General features: G+C 46.4%; 1 long non-coding RNA gene across 1 annotated transcript; it reads left to right on the plus strand.

Annotated features, from left to right (window-relative positions):
• The first annotated feature begins 298 nt into the window (after window positions 1-298).
• On the plus strand, window positions 299-17,716 carry LOC141041712 (uncharacterized). The gene is made up of 2 exons (XR_012202938.1): window positions 299-1,984; window positions 17,385-17,716. It is a non-coding gene; the product is annotated as an uncharacterized lncRNA (long non-coding RNA).
• The last annotated feature ends 4,251 nt before the right edge of the window (window positions 17,717-21,967 follow it).

The following is a 21,967-nucleotide window of genomic DNA, read 5'->3' on the forward strand; positions in this document are numbered from 1 at the left end:
TTGAAAGACTTATTCTATAAGTTGTTCCTGATGAACCCATTGAGTATCCAAAGTCCGACCTTTGCTTGAAGACCATGTCAATGCTATCTCGAAGCATGTCTGTGGTACTCCGATTTTCAAGAGGAACATTTGAAGCCCAATGCTAAATGTTTCTTGCTAAATTATCCAAACACCATTGCCTGGGTAATGTCATGAAATTTCTCTCCCCTTACCTAAAGGGTTTTCTACATTATATCCTGTCATAGATATCATGCTCTGATTGTCCTTGGGAAGGATATACCCCCTGAAATATGTGTTTAAACACATTTTCCTTTCCATTGTTCTGTTTAATCTGATAATCATATTTCCCTTTCCATTGTTTGGTTTAACCTTTTTTGTGATCTATATGATCTAAGCAGTAATATTCTCCTGCTTATGTAAACACCTCCGTGTACAATTCTGTCAGCAAGACCCTGTTTCTATTGTTGATGACATTCCGGTAACCACCGATGGTCGAGAAATTTGCCTATTGGTCCACCTCGTTTAACGAGCAGGAAAATGGTTCTGTTCGTCCCTCGCCCTTGGTACCAACGTTGCTGCCAACATAACTAACAGACTATCCTCCGACATAACCGTGCAAGATGGCACTGCTCATTCCACTTTTTACCCACATGGTGGGCCCATAACCCACAGTTCCACAGGATCGAAACCTGACTCTCCTGCTCCCAAGGTTGTTCCTCGCGCTTGGCCTCTTATGTAATTCAAGAGCCACCTTCCGAGAGATCATCAATTCTGGTATGAGACACAATACTTATTCCCGTTGCTTTGAACCCCTTTCACGCCCTATTTCAGGTGTCGAACGATTGCTTGCCTGCTCGAAACTTCTCATGATACCTCCTTACTTTGCTCTCGATATTTTCTTAAGTTTCAATTCGAGAGTTACTTCCGCCACCTTCCCCGATGTTATCGACCAGATAGTCAACCTTGCAGAGGTCCGTTCTCCCGGAATACCCCCTTTTCATTCTTTCATAAGTACGATGGAGTTCCCGAAGAAAGGATGCCAACTTCATCATGATGACCTGATGCATAGAAATGAAGACATCAATGTAATGGATTGACCTCTTCGAGAAGAGCAACCAAGAACGAGAAGACCCGTTAGAATTTCGTAACCAGAACTTTCCCCCTTACTCCACCTCTTAAATCTCGGGACGAGATTTCTTATAGTGGAGGAGAATTGTAACACCCGGATATTTAAGCTACAGTAAAACTTCTGCTAATGAGGCCACGTCACCTCTATCACATGCTAATCATGTGTTGGTTCGAATCGTTTCAAATTCAAATTTGAATTAATGACAAACAACCAAAGTTTTCAAACATTAAAACAAAAATGTTCGGGATGTGACTTAATTAAGTTTAGTAAATTAGGTACAACCTATGTATTTTTACAAAAGTAAAATGTTAGGTAAATAAAGTGAAAGCAGAAAAGAAAATGCAAGTAAAAAAGAGAAAAGGCCTAAACTAGTACTGCCCAAGTGGGCTCTAGTGTGCACATGGCCCAGCCCACTCCCAGCCTTTCCTCTACCATGTGCAGGGGGGAGGCAGGGGCCATGGCGTGGCGGCCATCCCACGGCGCCATGGCCGGATGGCCACCACGTCGCCTCCCTCGGCCAATAAAGTCGCCCACCGAAACCCTAATCCCCATCCCGCTCATAGCCCCCTGGATCCCCCATCGGCCCCCTCCTCTTCTTCTCGAATTCGAGCTCGAATAACTCACGGTCACCGTTGCCTCGCTGTCATCGTCGCGGCCACCGACCTCTCCGATGTGCGGGAGCACGTCCAGGAGGTCCATCGCGGCTGGCTTCGTCCTTTGCGGGCACCAGCTCGAGCCAGGGCGCTGCGTCGCCAACGCCGTCTTCGTCTTCTTCGTCCGGCCGCCGCCATCTAGCCATCGATCCACACCGCTCCGACACCCCTCGGTCTTGCCATCTGCTCCTCCGGCCTCACGGTGAACCCCCCCTCCATCTCCCCCTATTTTTCCCTTCGATCCGATGCCGTAGGCTGCTCTACCCGTCGTGCCCGAAGTTTCGTGTCGTAGCCATGCTCAATCGCGCCCCTGTTCGTGTCTGGCCGCGCGCGCCGCTTCCTAACTGCACCCACGCGCACGACCGCTGCCTGCCCTGCGCCTGCGCCGCTCGCGGCCGCGCCTCCGCGTGCGCTCGCGTGCGCGTGGCCTCGCCCGAGCTGTCGCTGCTCCTTGCGTCTTCTTGCTGCTGCTGTTTTTATTTTGCTGTTGCTCCTCTTACCTGCTGCCGCTGCAACTCTGCTGCTCTGCCGCCGCTGCCCGCAGCCCGTCCGCCACTGCTGCTCTTTGCTACTGCCTGCTGATGCTGTTGCAGGCCGTGGCCCCTGTGGACTCCAGTGCGTGCGTGCCCAATGCAAATGGCCGGCTTGGCCATGGCCGCTGGGGCTAGCCCCTGCTTTGTTTAGACTAGATGATATTAGTGGTTAGATTAATCTATGCAGAGATGACATGTGGCCCCTTTTAATTAGGTTTGTTGGCCGGTGCTAGGCGTCATCCGGCTGATGGAAACCAAATATAAACCGCCTCATCCACCGTTCGATAAGCTAAATCACAGCCGTCTGCGCCAGCTTCAACCCAGCGCCACTGCAGCCTCACGCGAAGCTCCAATGAAGCACCGACGGCGTCCGATGAGTTCCAACGCGGCACCAATGCTCCGGCGAAGTTTCATTGTAACTCCGGCTGAGCTCCATTGCAGCCTCGACGGAGCTCCAACGCAGCACCGACGCTCCAGCAAAGCTCCGCTGCAACTCTGGCCGAGCTTCATTGCAGCCCTGGCAAAGCTCCGGCGGCTCCGACAGAGCTCCATTGCAACTCCAGCCGAGCTCCATTGCAGCCGCGGCGGAGCTCCAACGCAGCGCCGCCGCCTTCGGCAAAGCTCCATTGCAACTCCAGCGGCGGGATGAAGTGGGGGATGCAGCAGTGATGTCGGCTTCGAGATCTCATCGTCGACACTTCGCAACACCGAACCTTCCGGCGAAGCACGTACCTCCCTTTCCCGTGTTGCTCTGCAGCAAGCGTCGCCGCAACGACTGGCGGGCTTGCCGCCGGTTGGCTCCTCCTGCAACAGCAGCGAGGTCGCGCTGATTTGAAGAAGAAAAACGCGGCGGCTCCCCGTGAAAAGCACCGGTGGGCGTCTCTTCCTTTGCAAAAACAGGTCGCCACGGAGTTTCCTGCAGCAATTAGCGCCGACGACGAGTGGTGGCCGGCCGGGCATCAGTCCAGGGAGGAGAGGGCGCTGGGGGAAGAGAGGAAAGGGGTGGGGGAGAGAAAGCGCGCTAGTGCGGAGGGGATTAGCTCGAGAGAGACGATGAGATCAGAACGACCGAGAAGATAAGGCTTCATCGGTCCCGCAGGGGACACGTGGCGAGAGAGGGAAGGGACTTAAGCGGCGAGAAAATCATCCGCCTGATTTTAAGCGTTTTCCTTGTTTTATTTATTTGTTTAGGTAAAGAGTCTATGACATGTGGGCCACACTTGCCCTTTTGACTAGTCAAATTGATTTGGTCAATTCGTATTAAACTAAATACAAAAATCCAGAAAAATCATATAAAATAATCCGTAGCTCAGGTGAAAATACTTTGTACATGAAAGTTGTTTAGAACGACGAGATGAATCTGAATACGCAGTCCGTTCGTCCGTCACATGTTCCTAGCATAGCGCACATGCAACAATCTCCATCCGGTTCGTCTGTCCGAAAAAATCAAACACGGGAATTTTTCCCCGAATGTTTCCCCCCTTTGTCACATGTTTCCCCCCTTTGTCACATCCCTAGTTCTGGTATACTCCAGGCTAGCTACTGGTGTTTGCATCATGTTTATATTTCAATGAACTTGAAACGGGGACATGTGAAAGCCTCAGAAATCATTTCTAGAAATGACCAAGATAAAAATTGCTCGGAATAGATGCAAGAAAATGTTCATCTTCTCTCTGAAAATATTGGTCAGAGGTAAAATTCAAACCAATATTTTTAGAAGCTCATAAATATTTATTTTGAACATTTGGAACTAATGCAATAATTATTTGCATTGGATATATATATGTTATATATTTTATAGTCCAATAATTCTGGGTAAATGTGAGGGGCTCTGGAATAATCCAAATAGTCCCTACAAAAATTTATCAGAAGAAAAGAAAATGATTTAGTGCCTAAAACTAAATCAAACAAATGTCAGAAATAAAAAAAAAACAAAAAAAAGGAAAAACCCTTACCTGGGCTCACCTGGCGGCCCAGCTGTCCTAGCTCAGCAGGCCGGCCCAGCTGACTAGCCGACGCCAGTCGTCTCCCACCTCTGCCAGAAGGCAGAGGCGTGTCGCCCGCGCGCGCACTGGACTCCATCTCCTGCTTCCACCTCCTGCTTCCTCCCCCATCCTCGACCGAGCGCCTGGAGACGCCCCCGAGCCCCCTGGTCCTTCTCCCACTCTCGCGGCTCACTCTCCCCTTCCCTGCTCTCTCCCTGTAGCAAGCCCGAGCGCGTCTGCCGCCGCCGCTCGCAATAGCGACGACCATCATCCACCCCTCGCCTCGCCGTCCAGCCCAGAAGAACCGCATCGTCGTCCTCATCATCTACGCAGAGCCACGCGACGCCGAACGCCCTGCATCGCCGGCTACCTCGCCTTCTTCCTCCTCTGCGGCCCTGCTCGCTCCGGTCCTCGTCCGAGCTCGCCGGCTACACCTCCATGACCGCTGTGAGCCACTGACCCTGACCCCCCTCTCCGTTCCTTCTGTGCACGCCGTAGCCGCCGCACCACCTGTGTCCGAACCGGTCGCCGCCTGCGCTCGCCGCCGCCGACGCTCCGGTGACCATTTGGTCCCGGGTGCGTGTCCACCGAGCTTGCCGCCCCGCGCTGAGCCTCTCTAGCGCCTCCCCTTGCCCGCTTGCACCCCGCAGCACCACTCGCGCACATCACCGAGCCCCACCGCCACCTGAGCTCGTTGCCGCCGCCGCTACCGACCACCCCTGGCCGCCCCGAGCCCACCGCTGGATGCGCCGCGTTGCGGCCGTTGCAGAGAGCCCACCTGCCCGTGCTCTCGTCGCCGGAAATGGCCAGACGAGCAGCTCCGCCGTGCTCTGTTCACCGCCGGCGGTTAGCCGCCGACGTGGCCACTTAATTAGGGCCTAAACTCCCCGCTAATCACCCCCTAGAGCCACTGCCAAGTGGACACCCGTGCCTAAATTAATTAGTTTGACTTCTTTGTTAAATTAGTACTAATCTCAAAGGGCCCCGCCTGTCACCTTTGACTTGGCCACGTCAGCATTAACCCGGTCCCACGTGTCAGCCTCTGTAGCCGACTCTGTGTCACTGACCAGTGGGCCCTACTGGTCAGGTTTGACCTGGACCAGCCCGTTGACCTGCTGATATCACTGAGACGTCATGCTGACGCAGTAATATGTTTCTGGATTTTAAATAAATCAGTAATGATTTATTTATTTCAAAAAATATTTTAAACTTCTAAAATTCATAGAAATTAATCTATAACTCCAAATGAAATAAATTATATATGAAAATGATCAAAAAATCCAATCTATCCATCTGTACCATTTTCATGCATGTTAGAACAACTTATGACTACTGTTTAAGGCAAATCAAATGAATGGCATTTGAATATCCACATATGGGGTTTGAATTTGAATCTTGTGTTCAAACCAACTCCATTTAAATGGCTGCTAGTTTCATTAGCTGAAATCACAGCATATTGCCATGTCATGATCATGCATCATATTGTTGCATTGCATTGATTGTGTTCCCTCTTGTTTGCCAGTGGTTGTTCCCCCTCGGTAGACATATGTTCCGACGATGAGTTCGATGACACCGATGAAGAGCTCTACTATCTTCAGAAGTGTCAGGCAAGCAAAACCCCCTTGTTCATTCCGATACAATCCCACTCTCTCGCTCCTGCTCTCTTTTACTGCATTAGGACAACAACGATTCAACTGTTACATGTTGCGGTAGTTGAACCCCTTTCCTCTGCATGACCTGTCATTGCCATAGTAAATAGATGAAACCCACTAGCATGAGTGAAAGTGCGTTATATCGACTAGAGGTGGGTGAATAGGCGATTTTTATGAATTCTTCACTGAGGAATTTGTGGTGAGGAAATTCCTTAGCGAAGAACTACTTGCAGCGGAATAAGTACTCAAAAGTTAACATAACAGAACATAGACATAGTCATCATGATGAAATGAAGACAATGCACAGAGTACAGAAAGCGTAAACACAGGATAACATAGGATGAAGACAAACAGATTGAAGAAATTGAACTGAGGAAATTGAAAAAGTCTTCAGTCAAGATATTCAAACACAGATACGAGGAAGTGAAAGAGTTGAGGAAATAGAACCAGTAAGCTTGGCGAAGACAATGATTTGGTAGACTAGTTCCAACTGCTGTCTCAGTTGTACGTCTGGTTGGAGCGGCTAGGTATTTAAACCTGAGGACACACAGTCCTCACCGTATTCTCCTTGAGCTAAGGTCACACAGACCTCGCCCAATCACTCGTGGTAAGTCTTCAGGTGACTTCCAAACCTTCACAGACTCGGTCACTCGGCGATCCACAATTCCTCTTGGATGCTCTAGACCATGACGCCTAACCGTCTGGAAGAAGCACAGTCTTCAAAGGTAACCAGCGTCGGATCTACGCAAGATCAATCTCTTCAGTGATGCTCAATGACTTTGGGTTTGTAGGTGTTTGGGTTTGGGTTTTCCTCACTTGATGATTTTCGCTCAAAGTCCTCGGAGGATGGGATGATCTCAAATGACAAGTGTCAGTTTCTTTCGGAGCAGCCAACCAGCTAGTGGTTGTAGGGGGCGACTATTTATAGCCTAGGGAGCAACCTGACATGATAAGACATAAATGCCCTTCAATGATATGACCGTTAGGTGGGTAGATATTTTGGGACAGCTGGCGCGTAGCACAACAACGGTCGGAAATTTGAGTATCAAATACCTCAGGGCTATCATGTTCCTCATTGTGTAGGCAATCCGCACTGGCGAATTCCTAACTCCTCAGTCAGAACAAATTCCTCAGAGACCAGAAGAACTTCGTCTCTGTCACTGAAGAATATGACCGAACTGTATGAGATTTCCAATGGCTTCACTTGAAGGGATTGGTAGGTGTAGGATTTTGAGTTGAGCATCACATGGAATTTTTTTCTTAGTATTTCCTCGACCCCCTTTAACAGTATGGTGTTTCCTATGACTCAAGAAAGAGAAAATGAAACTACAAAAACAAAAGTCTTCACGCTTCATGTTCCTCGAATGAATGCCAAGTCTTCAAGGTCACACCAATTTCTTCACTTTCAAAGTCTTCAGAAAGCCAAAGTCTTCAGTCGAAGAACTTCATTTTTAGGGGTCGACTTTCTCTGTAAATATCATACTCCTCATAGACTTATAGACCTGTGTACACTCATAAATGCATTAGTCCCTTAACCTATAAGTCTTCAATACACCAAAATCACTAAGGGGCACTAGATGCACTTACAATGAGTAGGAGTTGTTTGAGCCCTGATGTGCCTACTCATTCATGCTTGTTGTCATGCCTGCTACTGCTTAGAGTTGAGTCAGGTCTGATTCATGGAGGATGAATTGGAAAGTTGTGAACATGTCCTATTGTTGAGAACTAAGTGTGTGAACACGATTTGGTAAAGGTAGCGGTGAGAGGCCATGTAGGAGTACATGGTGGGTTGTCTCATTGAAACCGTCCTCAGGAACCGAGTTCTGTGCTTGTGATCTATGAACAGTTACTACCACGCATTGGAATGCTTAAGTGCCCCTCTCGGCTTATTAACTGCCTCGATCTCTGTCCAGGATTTGCAACTAGTTTCTGGTGTTTGTAGGCAGTGTTAGTAGTCTACCAAGTGGCACCCGGTATAGGTGGGCTTGGGAAGACTAGGCACCATGGCCGGGTATACCAAGCGTCGCCCGTTTGGTGGGCTTGGGAACCCTGTACACATCGTTTGGGGCCGTGAGCGACACCCCGGCCAGATCTCCTTGTGGATGGAACCTGAATAGGCGATAAACCTGGACTAGAGACTTGTGTGGTTAGTCAGGTCGTGGCCGACTCCCTTGCCAGGCTTTCGCTTGAAGGTTGCCGAGATACACGACGTGTACATGGTGGTAAGTGGCGAGAGCGTGTGTGAAGAAGTACACCCCTGCAGGGTTAACATCATCTATTCGAATAGCCGTGTCCGCGGTAAAGGACTTCTGGGTTGCCTGTACAGTTCATAGACAAGTGAAAGCGGATACTCTAAAATGCGCAAGATAAGCGTGTGTGCTATGGATGGCCTTCTCGTCGGGAGACGGGAGCCGATCCATAGTGGTGTATTGATATGATGAATATGTGGACTCGTGTGTGCCACCTCAAAAGAGTTACCAGCAGTTGTAGTATAGGATAGCCACTGAGTCAAAGCTGGCTTGCTGCAGTTAAACTCCACCACCCCCTTTGTTGATACTGATGCATATGTAGGTAGTTCTGATGTAAGTCTTGCTGGGTACATTTGTATTCACGTTTGCTTAATTTATGTTTTTGGAGAGAGACTTCAGTCTCACTAGTAGTTCCGCGTGGACTTCGACGGTTAGCTTGTTACCTCAGCTACGATCTTGTGCCCTCGGCAGAGTCTTGTAGATAGTCAGGCTTCTCAGCCTTTTTCATTTGTAGTTGTCTGTACTCAGACAAGTTAAGCTTCCGCATGTGCTTATTGCTTCTATGACTTGAATGCCGGGTCATCAGACCCATGTTTGTAATATCTGGCTCCTTGGAGCCTAATGAATAAATACTTTGAGTCATAGAGTTTTGTTGTGATGCCATGTTGTATTTGCACATATCGAGCATATTGTGTGTATGTTATTGAAATGCTTGGTATGTGTGGGATCCGACAACCTAGTTGTTTATTCTTGGTAGCCTCTCTTACCGGGAAGTGTCTCCTAGTGCTTCCACTGAGCCATGGTAGCTTGCTACTGCTCCATAACACTTAGGCTGACCGGCATGTGTCCTTCTCCGTTCCCGTGTCTGTCCCTTCGGGGAAATGTCACACGTTGTTCCTTTAAGTCCTTGTAGCTTGCTACGACTTGGGTTCATACGTTGATGACCGACACATTCGTTGCTGGGTCATGTATGCCTGTCCTTGTAAGTTAGTGCCACTTTGGATTCACGACTAGTCATGTCGGCCGGGTTCTTTGTCATATGGATGCTAGCGACAGTATCATATACGTGAGCCAAAAGGCACGAACGGTCCCGGGCCAGGTAAGGTGGCACCCGTGGGAATACCGTGCGTGAGGCCGCAAAGTGATATGATGTGTTACATGCTAGATCGGTGTGACTTAGGATCGGGGTCCTGACAGCTTTGGTATCAGAGCCTGACTGCCTGTAGGACTACTAAGCCAAACTGGTCGAAGTCGTGTCTAGAAATGCTTTAGTTATATAAGGGGATTGATTGTGGAAGGGAACGTAAGGCTCATTTTACTCCTTATACCTTATGTCCTTCTGATCCGAGTCATCCTATCTTTCCTACGGGGTTAAGGAAACTTGGCTTTCTATTCTTTCTATCAGGTTCACGTGTTACTAATCCATAGACTCTCATAGGATTGTTGGTTCCAAGCCTCAGTTCAGTTTCTACTACTTCAGTATGTTGATAGTTGATCTCGGAACCTTGATAGTGTGATGTTGAGTGGTTATGCCACCATTTTTGCAGGATGTCTCAAATCTTTTTGAGCATTTACAGCCGTTATGCTGTTCGAGTCATCCCAGGTTTCTAAATAGTCTGATGCATTTGCAAATCCCTTCTTTCCGTTCTCAATGTACCTTTGGGCCAGATTAACCACACTAATCGCCGAGTTGAGGTACTCCGTTGACTCGTCATATATGTTGAAGCCATTACTATGACCCTAGGCATCTTAGAGAACCACTCAGTAATCTAGCAATGATTTGTATCCCCAGTGTGATGATTCTGGCCATTATTCTCGAAAGCATCCCGTGATGCCATTTAGTCAGTAGGCATTCCATTCCTGGGTTCTTGAACCCAATATTCACTCTACTTACTTCGTGTTGGTAGTGTTTGCTCGTTCCTTTAGGATATTAGTAACCTTTCTGATAGTCTTTGAGGTCTATGGTATATCATTCTTCCAATACCATGAACCATTATGGCAGAAGATCTTTGAACCAATGATGACAACAAGGGTGCTCTTGATGAGTTCTCCATTAAAAAATTGCGAATCTGCCAGTCCTTCCTTTTCTGCATGGTTTATCCGAAAGAAATATGTTGAACTCGTTCGACATGCTAATCTATGCATCCACAACTCAAAAAATCATATGTTCCTTGAGTTGACCCTCCTCAGCTGTATTCTGCCCCTAGCCTATCAGTTGATAGTCAAGAGTATGTGTGCATTCGTTCATCGATGCCTATTATTCTTGTAGTTCGTCAAGTCATTCTATTCCAGAATGACTAGGAGAAACAAACTCCATCACCTCATCCATATCTAGGATTGGGTCAAAGCAGTTGTATTCCGCAGATTAAGATTGCCAATCCGGCTTTTGTTCTGTTCTACCTTGGAGTGTTGCCCTTATGTCAGGAGTGTCATGAGAATTGCACCAACTATTATGAATTCTTGACGCAGTGATACTTCTTGCCATCATTGTTCATTCCCCGATTCCCGTGTTATTGTAACCGGAATGCCGACAAGTGAATCGTGATGTGTGAAATCAACAACTGTGTTGCTTGGTACTTAATGGACAAAACTCTCATTCTTAGCGTGCTGGTTATTGAATCATCATTCTAAGATTGACCGTGTTACCTAGTCCATTTTCCCTGGTGCACTCTTCGATCAGTGAGTTTGGATTATGTTTATTCCTTGCTCTTTCGATCATATCCTCTTGCCCTGAAAAGCAAGATTGTTCCCGAGCTTAGTAACATATCGGTGGCTCGTAATTTTTCTGCGATCTTCTCGGAAGTATTACCAGATTAATCCCTGACCGTTATGTTGAGTTCGTGATCAAGTTGGTTTCTTGTAAACCACCCCTTCTCCAAGAATCCGTGTTGGATATCCCTGAGCTAGTTGGTTAAGCTAAACAACAACTTGGAGAGTTGGAAGATAAAAGCTTTATCTGACTTAGTTCATTCCAAAGGGATATCTTTTTGTGTGTGTGTTGAAGAAAGATGATATCTTCATTGATTGATCCTTGTGATCAATTGTTGGATCTACTGTCTTGTCAATACTTTGATTTGAGTGTGGGCTATCGTCAAATCAAATCAGAACCAATGATGTTCGTAATGTTGTCTTACTCGTGGTTGATTCCTCAAGCATACACCATTATATCTTTTGGGTCTGACCAATGCTATCACCTTGTTCACATAATTGTTGAATTCCATTTATATGGAAACCTGGATGAATTTTTGTTGAGTCCATCGACAACATTCCTATCTTCTCCATGACTTTGTTGGACATTAAGCTAGTGTTGGAAAATTTGTAAACAATGCCTTCGTGTTTCGTTCATGAAGTATATGTTTGGTGTAAGAAGTGACTTTCTCCAAGTTCATGTGCATCAGGTGCAAGTTGCCGCCATGAATTTGAGAAAGGTTTGTTTTGCTTCCTCTGGAATCATCCCAAGTCAGTCATGCATACGTGCAAAGTATTCTGTGGTCTGGAGACTTACAACCTTCATTCTATATGAATCCCTAGCACAACAAGCCACTGATTGATTTGTTCCAGGAAAAGAAGTTAACTGCTAATCCATGGTAATGCACAAGACTTCGATATCCTCAATGATGGTTTCTACCTGAACTCGGTAGTGCTTGCTGTAAGACTACTATGTGGTCATGCTTGTCTGGGACAGTGTGTTCACATGTATGTAGCAGAACCAACTCATGTTTTGGAGCTTGCTATCGTAGTTCATTTCCCGAGAATCTCGCAATGTTATCTCGTCGATTTGTGTTGCAATTCTTCTTTTCAGACATGTTGAGTCTGAAGTATCCTGTTACCAACTAGATCTGAATCTCAGGCAGATATGATGGTTGGAACATTCCCAGCATTTGCATTTGGCTCCCAGCTTGCACCTGCCATTGTGCCATTCTGCTATGGTCTGCACTTTCAGTAACTGCTATTCAAGGTCATCTTCAAAAGTAGGCTTACCATGGGTCCCATCTATTTCCGATGGTAAGCAAAAATCATCCATTGCGTTGTCTTCAACAAGGTAGTCCACATCATCGATTCTAGTCCGAGTATGCCATTCTTTCGAACTCCTTCAAATGATCGATTGTGATTGCCTTAGGCTGGTATAAAGAGTTTCAATGATCTTTGTATCAAAAGTAATTCTTTTGCCACTTAAGGGAATAATTCTACGAGTCACCTTCCCTAAGGTGTCACGTTACGGAATCATGGCAATTATCTTCTTGCTACCTTGAAATTCATGCTCCATCTTCTTCAAGTGTGGAATTGTAGCCTGCCAAATTGAAACCTCGTCATCTGTTTCTTTCCTTCCCTCTCGATGTGTGTTTTGTGTCTCAGCTCGAGATGTTCCTACATCTCACTCCATAAGTTGATCGTGAGTTGCTCGATCTTCGAGAAGATCGATTTTGGTAGAGTTTCTTTCCGTCATCATCATGATGGATGAAGATCTCGAAAGCAAGGACATCAAGATCAATTTGAAGTAATGAATCAACATCTTCAAGAAGGGCAGTTGGATCATGAAGATCGTGTTAGCTTTGTGTCCCCTCTGTCTTCTTACCTCACGCCTTGAATCTTGGGACGAGATTCTTGTTTAGTGGGGGTGAGTTGTCACATCCCTAGTTCTGGTATGCTCTAGGCTAGCTACTATTGTTTGCATCATGTTTTTATTTCAATGAACTTGAAATGGGGACATGTGAAAGCCTCAGAAATCATTTCTGGAAATGACCAAGATAAAAATTGCTCCAAATAGATCCAAGAAAATGTTCATATTCTCTCTGAAAATATTAGTCAGAGGTAAAATTCAAACCAATATTTTAGGAGCTCATAAATATTTATTTTGGGCATTTGGAACTAATGCAATAATTATTTGCATTGGATATATATATGTTATATATTTTATATATGTCCAATAATTCTGGGTAAATGTGAGGGGCTCTGGAATAATCCAAATAGTCCCTACAAAAATTTATCAGAAGAAAAGAAAATGATTTAGTGCCTAAAACTAAATCAAACAAATGTCAGAAATAGAAAAGAATACAAAAAAGGGAAAAACCCTTACCTGGGCTCACATGGCGGCCCAGCTGTCCTAGCTCAGCAGGCCGGCCCAGCTGACTGGCTGATGCCAGTCGTCTCCCACCTCTGCCAGAAGGCAGAGGCGTGTCGCCCGCGTGCGCACCGGACGCCACCTCCTGCTTCCACCTCATGCTTCCTCCCCCGTCCTCGACCGAGTGCCTGGAGACGCCCCCGAACCCCCTGGTCCTTCTCCCACTCTCGCGGCTCACTCTCCCCTTCCCTGCTCTCTCCCTGTAGCAAGCCCGAGCGCGTCAGTCGCCACCGCTCACAATAGCCACGACCATCGTCCACCCCTCGCCTCGCCGTCCAGCCCAGAAGAACCGCAGCGTCGTCCTCATCATCTACGCAGAGCCACGCGACGCCGAACGCCCTGCATCGCCGGCTACCTCGCCTTCTTCCTCCTTTGCCGCCCTGCTAGCTCCGGTCCTCCTCCGAGCTCGCCGGCTACACCTCCATGACCGCTGTGAGCCACTGACCCGGACCCCCCCTCTCCATTCTTTCTGTTGCACGCCGTATGCGTCGCACCACCTGCGTCCGAACCGGCTGCCGCCTGCGCTCGCTGCCGTTGACGCTCCGGTGACCATTTCGTCCCGGGCGCGTGTCCACCGAGCTTGCCGCCCCGCGCTGAGCCTCTCTAGCGCCTCCCCTTGCCCGCTTGCACCCTGCAGCACCACCCGCGCACATCACCGAGCCCTGTCGCCGCCTGAGCTCGTTGCCGCCGCCGCTACCGACCACCCCTGGCCGCCCCGAGACCACCATTGGATGCGCCGCGTTGCGGCCGTTGCAGAGAGCCCACCTGCCCGTGCTCTCGTCGTCGGAAACGGCCAGACGAGCAGCTCCGCCGTGCTCTGTTCACCGCCGGCGGTTAGCCGCCGACGTGGCCACTTAATTAGGGCCTAAACACCCCGCTAATCACCCCCTAGAGCCACTGCCAAGTGGGCCCCCCATGCCTAAATTAATTAGTTTGACTTCTCTGTTAAATTAGTACTAATCTCAGAGGGCCCCGCCTGTCACCTTTGACTTGGCCACGTCAGCATTAACCCGGTCCCACGTGTCAGCCTCTGTAGCCGACTCTGTGTCACTGACCAGTGGGCCCTACTGGTCAGGTTTGACCTGGACCAGCCCGTTGACCTGCTGACATCACTGAGACATCATGCTGATGCAGTAATATGTTTCTAGATTTTAAATAAATCAGTAATGATTTATTTATTCCAGAAAACATTATAAACTTCTAAAATTCATAGAAATTAATCTATAACTCCAAATGAAATAAATTATATATGAAAAATGATCAGGAAAATCCAATCTATCCATCTGTACCATTTTCATGCATGTTAGAACAACTTATGACTACTGTTTAGGGCAAATCAAATGAATGGCATTTGAATATCCACATATGGGGTTTGAATTTGAATCTTGTGTTCAAACCAACTCCATTTAAATTGCTGCTAGTTGCATTAGCTCAAATCACACTATATTGCCATGTCATGATCATGCATCATATTGTTGCATTGCATTGATTGTGTTCCCTCTTGTTTGCCAGTGGTTGTTCCCCCTCGGTAGACGTATGTTTCGACGATGAGTTCGATGACACCGATGAAGAGCTATACTATTTTCAGAAGTGCCATGCAAGCAAAACCCCCTTGTTCATTCCGATACAATCCCACTCTCTCGCTCCTGCTCTCTTTTACTGCATTAGGACAACAACGATTCAACTGTTACACGCTGCGGTAGTTGAACCCCTTTCCTCTGCATGACCTGTCATTGCCACAGTAAATAGATGAAACCCACTAGCATGAGTAGGAGTTGTTTGAACCCTGATGTGCCTACTCATTCATGCTTGTTGTCATGCCTGCTACTGCTTAGAGTTGAGTCAGATCTGATTCATCGGGGATGAACTGGAAAGTTGTGAACATGTCCTATTGTTGAGAACTAAGTGTGTGAACACGATTTGGTAAAGGTAGCGGTGAGAGGCCATGTAGGAGTACATGGTGGGTTGTCTCATTGAAACCGTCCTCAGGAACTGAGTTTTGTGTTTGTGATCCACGAACATTTACTACCACGCATTGGAATGCTTAAGTGCCCCTCTCGGCTTATTAACCGCCTCGATCTCTGTCCAGGAGTTGGAACTAGTTTCTGGTGTTTGTAGGTAGTGTTAGTAGTCTACCAAGTGGCACCCGGTACAGGTGGGCTTGGGACAGACTAGGCACCGTGGCCGGGTATACCAAGCGTCACCCGTTTGGTGGGCTTGGGAACCCTGTACACATCGTTTGGGGCCGTGAGTGACACCCCGGCCGGATCTCCTTGCGGATGGAACCCGAATAGGTGATAAACCTGGACTAGAGATTTGTGTGGTTAGTCAGGTCGTGGCCGACTCCCTCGCCAGGCTTCCGCTTGAAGGTTGCCGAGATACACGACATGTACATGGTGGTAAGTGGCGAGAGCGTGTGTGAAGAAGTACACCCCTGCAGAGTTAACATCATCTATTCGAATAGCCGTGCCCGCGGTAAAGGACTTCTGGGTTGCCGGTACAATTTATAGACAAGTGAAAGTGGATACTCTAAAATGCGCAAGATAAGTGTGAGTGCTATGGATGGCCTTCTCCTAGGGAGACGGGAGCGGATCCATAGTGGTGTATTGATATGGTGAATATGTGGACTCGTGTGCGCCACCTCAAAAGAGTTACCAGCAGTTGTAGTATAGGATAGCCACTGAGTCAAAGCTGGCTTGCTGCAGTTAAACTCCACCACCCCCTTTGTTGATACTGATGCATATGTAGCTAGTTCTGATGTAAGTCTTGCTGGGTACATTTGTACTCACGTTTGCTTAATTTATGTTTTTGGAGAGAGACTTCAGTCCCACTAGTAGTTCCGCGTGGACTTCGACGGTTAGCTTGTTACCTTAGCTACGATCTTGTGCCCTCGGCAGGGTCTTGTAGATAGTGAGGCTTCTCAGCCTTTTTCATTTGTAGTTGTCTGTACTCAGACAAGTTAAGCTTCCGCATGTGCTTATTGCTTCTATGACTTCAATGTTGGGTCATCAGACCCATGTTTGTAATATCTGGCTCCTTGGAGCCTAATGAATAAATACTTTGAGTCGTAGAGTTTTGTTGTGATGCCATGTTGTATTTTCACATATCGAGCATATTGTGTGTATGTTATTGAAATGCTTGGTATGTGTGGGATCCGACAACCTAGTTGTTTATTTTTGGTAGCCTCTCTTACCAGGAAATGTCTCCTAGTGCTTCCACTGAGCCATGCTAGCTTGCTACTGCTCCGGAACACTTAGGCTGATCGGCATGTGTCCTTCTGTGTTCCTGTGTCTGTCCCTTCGGGGAAATGTCACGCGTTGTTCCTTTAAGTCCTTGTAGCTTGCTACGACTTGGGTTCATACGTTGATGACCGACACGTTCGTTGCTGGGTCATGTATGCCTGTCCCTATAAGTTAGTGCCACTTTGGATTCACGACTAGTCATGTCGGCCGGGGTTCTTTGTCATATGGATGCTAGCGACACTATCATATAAGTGAGCCAAAAGGCGCAAACGGTCCCGGGCCAGGTAAGGTGGCACCCGTGGGAATACCGTGCGTGAGGCCGCAAAGTGATATGATGTGTTACATCCTAGATCGGTGTGACTTAGGATCGGGGTGCACCCCTGTAGGGAAGTTTATCTATTCGAATAGCCGTGATCCTCGGTAACAGGACGACCCGGAGTTGTACCTTGACCATATGACAACTAGAACTGGATACTTAATAAAACACACCCTTCCAAGTGCCAGATATAACCCGGTGATCGCTCCCACATAGGGCGATGAGGGGAGGATCGCCGGGTAGGATTATGCTATGCGATGATACTTGGTGAACTTACCATCTACTATCTTCTACATGCTGCAAGATGGAGGCTGCCAGAAGCGTAGTCTTCGACAAGACTAGCTATCCCCCTCTTATTCTGGCATTCTGCAGTTCAGTCCATCGATATTGCCCCTTTACGCTGATACCCATGCATATGTAGTGTAGATCCTTGCTTGCGAGTACTTTGGATGAGTACTCATGGTTGCTTTTCTCCCTCTTTTCCCCCTTTCCTTTCTTCCTAGTTGTCGCAACCAGATGCTGGAGCCCAGGAGCCAAACGCCACCGCCGGCAACGACCCCTACTACACCGAGGGTGCCTACTAGTACGTTCGGGCCGCCGACAACCAAGAGTAGTTTAGGAGGATCCCAGGCAGGAGGCCTGCGCCTTTTTTGATCTGTATCCCAGTTTGTGCTTGCCATCTTATGGCAACTTGTTTAACTTATGTCTGTACTCAGATATTGTTGCTTCCGCTGACTCGTCTATGATCGAGCACTTGTATTCGAGCCCTCGATGCCCCTGGCTTGTATTATGATGCTTGTATGACTTATTTTACTTTTAGAGTTGTGTTGTGATATCTTCCCGTGAGTCCCTGATCTTGATCGTACACGTTTGCGTGTATGATTAGTGTACGATTGAATCGGGGGCGTCACAAGAATCAAATATTTTTCATAGATAATCTTGATCACAAACCCACAATTCATCGGATCTCGACAAACACATCGCAAAAATAATTACATCGAATAGATCTCCAAGAGAATCGAGGAGAACATTGTATTGAGATCCAAAGAGAGAGAAGAAGCCATCTAGCTAATAACTATGGACCCGAAGGTCTGTGGTAAACTACTCACACATCATCGGAGAGGCTATGGTGTTGATGTACAAGCCCTCCGTGATCGATTCCCCCTCCGGCGGAGCGCCAGAAAAGGCCCCAAGATGGGATCTCACGGGTACAGAAGGTTGCGGCGGTGGAAATAGGGTTTCGTGGTGCTCCCGGATGTTTTCAGGGTATATGAGTATATATAGGCGAAAGAAGTAGGTCGGTGGAGCCACAAGGGGCCCACGAGGGTGGGGGCGCGCCTGTAGGCGCGCCAGGTGCACCCTCCTACCTCGTGGCCACCTCGTTGCTTCCTTGACGTCCACTCCAATTCTGCTGGATTGCGTTTGTTCCAAAAACGATCCTCGCGAAGGATTCATTCCGTTTGGATTCCGTTTGATATTCCTTTTCAGCGAAACACTGAAATAGGCAAAAAATAGCAATTTGCACTGGGCCTTCGGTTAATAGGTTAGTCCCAAAAATAATATAAAAGTGCATAATAAAGCCCATTAAACATCAAAAACAGATAATATAATAACATGGAACAATAAAAAATTATAGATACGTTGGAGACGTATCAAGCATCCCAAGCTTAATTCCTGCTCGTCCTCGAGTAGGTAAATGATAAAAACAGAATTTTTGATGTGGAATGCTACCTAACATAATTTTCAAAGTAATTCTCTTTATTGTGGCATGAATGTTCAGATCTGAAAGATTCAAGATAAAGGTTTAACATTGACATAAAAATAATAATACTTCAAGCATACTAACTAAGCAATTATGTCTTCTCAAAATAACATGGCCAAAGAAAGCTTATCCCTACAAAATCATATAGTTTGGCTATGCTTCATTTTCGTCACACAAAAATGCTCTCATCATGCACAACCCCGATGACAAGGCAAGCAATTGTTTCATAATCTAGTAATCTCAAACTTTTTTCAACTTTCACGCAATACATGAGCGTGAGCCATGGACATAGCACTATGGGTGGAATAGAATATAATGATGGGGGTGATACGTCTCCAACGTATCTATAATTTTTGATTGTTGCATGCTATTATATATTCTGTTTTGGATGTTTAATGGGCTTATTCTTACACTTTTATATTATTTTTGGGACTAACCTATTAACCCAAGGCCCAGTGCAAATTGCTGGTTTTTTGCCTATTTTAGTGTTTCGCAGAAAAGGAATATCAAACGGAGTCCAAACGGAATGAAACCTTCGGGAGACTTATTTTTGGAACAAACGTGATCCAGAGGACTTGGAGTGGACGTCAAGAAATCACCGAGGACACCACGAGGCAGGGGGCACGCCTACCCCCCTGGGCGCGCCCTCCACCCTCGTGGGCCCCTCGTGGCTCCACCGACCTACTTCTTCCTCCTATATATATACCTACGTACCCCCAAACCATCGGGGAGCACCACAAAAACCTAATTCCACCGCCGCAACCTTCTGTACCCGTGAGATCCCATCTTGGGCCTTTTCCGGTGCTCTACCGGAGGGGGCATCGATCACGGAGGGCTTCTACATCAACACCATAGCCTCTCCGATGATGTGTGAGTAGTTTACCACAGACCTTCGGGTCCATAGTTATTAGCTAGATGGCTTCTTCTCTCTCTTCGGATCTCAATACAAAGTTCTCCTTGATCTTCTTGGAGATCTATTCGATGTAACTCTTTTTGCGGTGTGTTTGTCGAGATTCGATGAATTGTGGGTTTATAATCAAGATTATCTATGAACAATATTTGAATCTTCTCTTAATTCTTTTATGTATGATTGGTTATCTTTGCAAGTCTCTTCGAATTATCAGTTTGGTTTGGCCTACTAGATTGATCTTTCTTGCAATGGGAGAAGTGCTTAGCTTTGGGCTCAATCATGCGGTGCTCGATCCCAGTGACAGTAGGGGAAACGACACGTATTGTATTGTTGCCATCGAGGATAGAAAGATGGGGTTTATATCATATTGCTTGAGTTTATCCCTCTCCATCATGTCATCTTACCTAATGCGTTACTCTGTTCTTATGAACTTAATACTCTAGATGCATGCTGGATAGCGGTCGATGTGTGGAGTAATAGTAGTAGATGCAGGTAGGAGTCGGTCTACTTGTCGCGGACGTGAAGCCTATATACATGATCATGCCTGGATATTCTCATAATTATGCACTTTTCTATCAATTGCTCGACAGTAATTTGTTCACCCACCGTAATACATATGCTATCTTGAGAGAAGCCACTAGTGAAATCTATGGCCCCCGGGTCTATTTTCCATCATATAACTTTCCAATCTATTTTTATTTTGCAATCTTTACTTTTAGTCTTTATCATAAAAATACCAAAAATATTATCATCTCTATCAGATCTCACATTTGCAAGTGGCCGTGAAGGGATTGACAACCCCTTTATTTCGTTGGTTGCAAGGTTCTTATTTGTTTGTGCAGGTACAAGGCGACCTGCGTGTAACCTCCTACTGGATTGATACCTTGGTTCCCAAAAACTGAGGGAAATACTTACGCTACTTTGCTGCATCACCCTTTCCTCTTCAAGGGAAAACCAACGCAGTGCTCAAGAGGTAGCAGGGGGTTGTGTGAAGAAGACAAAAAAGGAGAAGGTCTCACATTGACGCGGCTAATCAACGGGCTAGGGAGATGCCCATCAATTGATGTCAATGCAAGGAGTAGGGATTGCCATGCAACGGATGCACTAGAGCTATAAATGTATGAAAGCTCAACAAAAGAAACTAAGTGGGTGTGCATCCAACTTGCTTGCTCACGAAGACCTAGGGCATTTGAGGAAGCTCATTGTTGGAATATACAAGCCAAGTTCTATAATGAAAAATTCCCACTAGTATATGAAAGTGACAAAATAAGAGACTCTCTATCATAAAGATCATGGTGCTACTTTGAAGCACAAGTGTGAAAAAAGGATAGTAGCATTGTCCCTTTTATTTCTTTTTTGGGCCTTTCTCTTTTTTTTTTTACTTTTTTTATTTGGGACAATGCTCTATTAATGATGATCATCACACTTCTATTTATTTACAACTCAATGATTACAACTTGATACTCGAACAAAACATGAGTCTATATGAGTGCCTCCGGCGGTGTACCGGGATGGGCAATGAATCAAGAGTGACATGTATGATAAATTATGCATGGTGGCTTTGCCACAAATACGATGTCAACTACATGATCATGCAAGGCAATATGACAATGATGAAGCGTGTCATAATAAATGAAACGGTGGAAAGTTGCATGGCAATATATCTCAAAATGGCTATGGAGATGCCATAATAGGTAGGTATGGTGGCTGTTTTGAGGAAGATATCAGGAGGTTTATGTGTGATAGAGCATATCATATCACGGGGGTTGGATGCACCGGCGAAGTTTGCACCAACTCTCAAGGTGAGAAAGGGCAATGCACGGTACCGAAGAGGCTAGCAATGATGGAAAGGTGAGAGTGCGCATAATCCATGGACTCAACATTAGTCATAAAGAAAGTTTCTGTTTTTTACAGCAAGATCATAAAGACTTCACCCAAGTCTTCCCAAAGGTTCTACTTGGCACAAACACTAATTTAAAACATAAAACCACATCTAAACAGAAGCTAGATGAATTATTTATTACTAAACAGAAACAAAAAGCAATAAACAAAAATATAATTGGGTTGCCTCCCAACAAGCGCTATCGTTTAACGCCCCTAGCTGGGCATAAAAGCAAGAATAGATCTAGGTATTATCATAATAATGATAGGGCAAATCACGAAAACTCATCTCGTATTCCCTACGTTCAGCAGCAAGTCTTCTTTGAGGCAAGCAAAAGTAATCAAAAGGGCTAAATTTAATGCGACAAAAGTCCCCAAGATCAAGCTCGGGAGGTATGGGTTCCTCCTTTGGCCCCTTATATTGCACAACTAATTCATCATTACAAGAATTATTTTGGCAAAAAGTCGTGAGACTTTGTTCAAGAGAAAAGCCTAGCACGTTGTTCTGAATGGCAAAATTATCATTAAGCTCC

The sequence above is a fragment of the Aegilops tauschii genome, chromosome 2 (assembly GCF_002575655.3).
Source record: "Aegilops tauschii subsp. strangulata cultivar AL8/78 chromosome 2, Aet v6.0, whole genome shotgun sequence".
Taxonomy (NCBI): Eukaryota; Viridiplantae; Streptophyta; class Magnoliopsida; order Poales; family Poaceae; genus Aegilops; species Aegilops tauschii.